This window comes from Styela clava, chromosome 13 (assembly GCF_964204865.1).
Source record: "Styela clava chromosome 13, kaStyClav1.hap1.2, whole genome shotgun sequence".
NCBI classification, from domain to species: domain Eukaryota; kingdom Metazoa; phylum Chordata; class Ascidiacea; order Stolidobranchia; family Styelidae; genus Styela; species Styela clava.
The window spans coordinates 15,687,501-15,690,000 of NC_135262.1; the positions used below are offsets into that span (position 1 = coordinate 15,687,501).

Genomic DNA, 2,500 nt, shown 5'->3' on the forward strand with positions numbered 1-2,500 from the left:
ATGTACTCATTCCAATTACAGGGCCTCGTTAGAGTCCTGTATTGTTATTTTTCGTCACTACCTCCCCGTGTCGGGAATGGGTAATTTGCGCGCCTGCTGCCTTCCTTGGATGTGGTAGCCGTTTCTCAGGCTCCCTCTCCGGAATCGAACCCTGATTCCCCGTTACCCGTTATCACAAAGGTAGGCACGTAGCGTACCTTCGACAGTTGATAGGGCAGACACTTGAATGATACGTCGTCGGTGCAGAGACCGTACGATCCGCGTGGTTATCCAGAGTCATCAAACGTCACAGGACAAACCCGGTCGGTTTTGATCTGATAAAAGCGCGCCTCCCGAAGTCGGCGCTTAATGCATGTATTAGCTCTAGAATTACCACAGTTATCCACTTCGCTTACGAGACCAAATAAACCAAGACTGATTTAATGAGCCATTCGCAGTTTCGCTTTACGAGAACTCGTACTTGCACCTGCATGGCTTAATCTTTGAGACAAGCATATCACTACTGGCAGGATCAACCAGATAGCTGCGACAGCTGCGCTCGGCCCTTGCTGGGCCGCCCGGCGCGTGCTCGTCGCATTCGTTTAAGACCGAGGCGATCGCCTGCGGCCGTACTCAGCTTCGACAGTCGCTGGCCGCGACGTCCACGCTCTCGCCGGCAGTGCCAGGCGGAGCGATTTGCGTTTTTTCTTTGCTCGCCCTCTCTCGGGCTCGATCCATTCAGTTTCGCACAAACAAGAGCTCTGCCGGCCGCCTGCAGCGGTGCCTAAAACCCGGGCATAACAATGCGACCGTTCTGCTAGGCCGACAAGCGCTCAAGCCAGACGCTCGATCGAACGCCCCCTACATATTAGTCGAGACAACGGCTCGCTCATTAGCATCGCGTTTGTACTTTAACTTTTTTTGGCTCGGCTTCTCTGGACGCCGATGCCGGCGACGCAGCACTCTCTCGCCCGCCAGCCACCGAGAAAAGGGTGCGCTCCGACCGGCCCCGCACCGCTCTTTCTTGGCTCATTCGAGTTTACTGTCTTTCGCTCTAACATGCCTTACCTAGGGTTAGGTTAGTATGCTTGCACGTTTGTACTTTAACTTTTTTCGGCTCGGCTTCTTTCGACGCCGATGCCGGCGACGCAGCACTCTCTCGCCCGCCAGCCACCGAGAAAAGGGTGCGCTCCGACCGGCCCCGCACCGCTCTTTCTTGGCTCATTCGAAATTACTGTCTTTCGCTCTGACATGCCTTACCTAGGGTTAGGTTAGTATGCTTGCACGTTTGTACTTTAACTTTTTTCGGCTCGGCTTCTTTCGACGCCGATGCCGGCGACGCAGCACTCTCTCGCCCGCCAGCCACCGAGAAAAGGGTGCGCTCCGACCGGCCCCGCACCGCTCTTTCTTGGCTCATTCGAAATTACTGTCTTTCGCTCTGACATGCCTTACCTAGGGTTAGGCTAGTATGCTTGCACGTTTGTACTTTAACTTTTTTCGGCTCGGCTTCTTTCGACGCCGATGCCGGCGACGCAGCACTCTCTCGCCCGCCAGCCACCGAGAAAAGGGTGCGCTCCGACCGGCCCCGCACCGCTCTTTCTTGGCTCATTCGAAATTACTGTCTTTCGCTCTGACATGCCTTACCTAGGGTTAGGTTAGTATGCTTGCACGTTTGTACTTTAACTTTTTTCGGCTCGGCTTCTTTCGACGCCGATGCTGGCGACGCAGCACTCTCTCGCCCGCCAGCCACCGAGAAAAGGGTGCGCTCCGACCGGCCCCGCACCGCTCTTTCTTGGCTCATTCGAGTTTACTGTCTTTCGCTCTAACATGCCTTACCTAGGGTTAGGTTAGTATGCTTGCACGTTTGTACTTTAACTTTTTTCGGCTCGGCTTCTTTCGACGCCGATGCCGGCGACGCAGCACTCTCTCGCCCGCCAGCCACCGAGAAAAGGGTGCGCTCCGACCGGCCCCGCACCGCTCTTTCTTGGCTCATTCGAAATTACTGTCTTTCGCTCTGACATGCCTTACCTAGGGTTAGGTTAGTATGCTTGCACGTTTGTACTTTAACTTTTTTCGGCTCGGCTTCTTTCGACGCCGATGCCGGCGACGCAGCACTCTCTCGCCCGCCAGCCACCGAGAAAAGGGTGCGCTCCGACCGGCCCCGCACCGCTCTTTCTTGGCTCATTCGAAATTACTGTCTTTCGCTCTGACATGCCTTACCTAGGGTTAGGCTAGTATGCTTGCACGTTTGTACTTTAACTTTTTCCGGCTCGGCTTCTTTCGACGCCGATGCCGGCGACGCAGCACTCTCTCGCCCGCCAGCCACCGAGAAAAGGGTGCGCTCCGACCGGCCCCGCACCGCTCTTTCTTGGCTCATTTGAAATTACTGTCTTTCGCTCTGACATGCCTTACCTAGGGTTAGGTTAGTATGCTTGCACGTTTGTACTTTAACTTTTTTCGGCTCGGCTTCTTTCGACGCCGATGCCGGCGACGCAGCACTCTCTCGCCCGCCAGCCACCGA

General features: G+C 55.4%; 1 non-coding gene across 1 annotated transcript in view; it reads right to left on the bottom strand.

The window, feature by feature from the left end:
- LOC144431635 (small subunit ribosomal RNA) overlaps positions 1–522 on the bottom strand; it is a 1,810-nt gene extending 1,288 nt beyond the window's left edge. Inside the window, exon 1 of the ribosomal RNA XR_013480197.1 lies at positions 1–522. This exon is cut by the window's left edge and continues 1,288 nt beyond it. This is a non-coding gene — a ribosomal RNA (small subunit ribosomal RNA).
- Between the last annotated feature and the right edge of the window lie 1,978 nt (positions 523–2,500).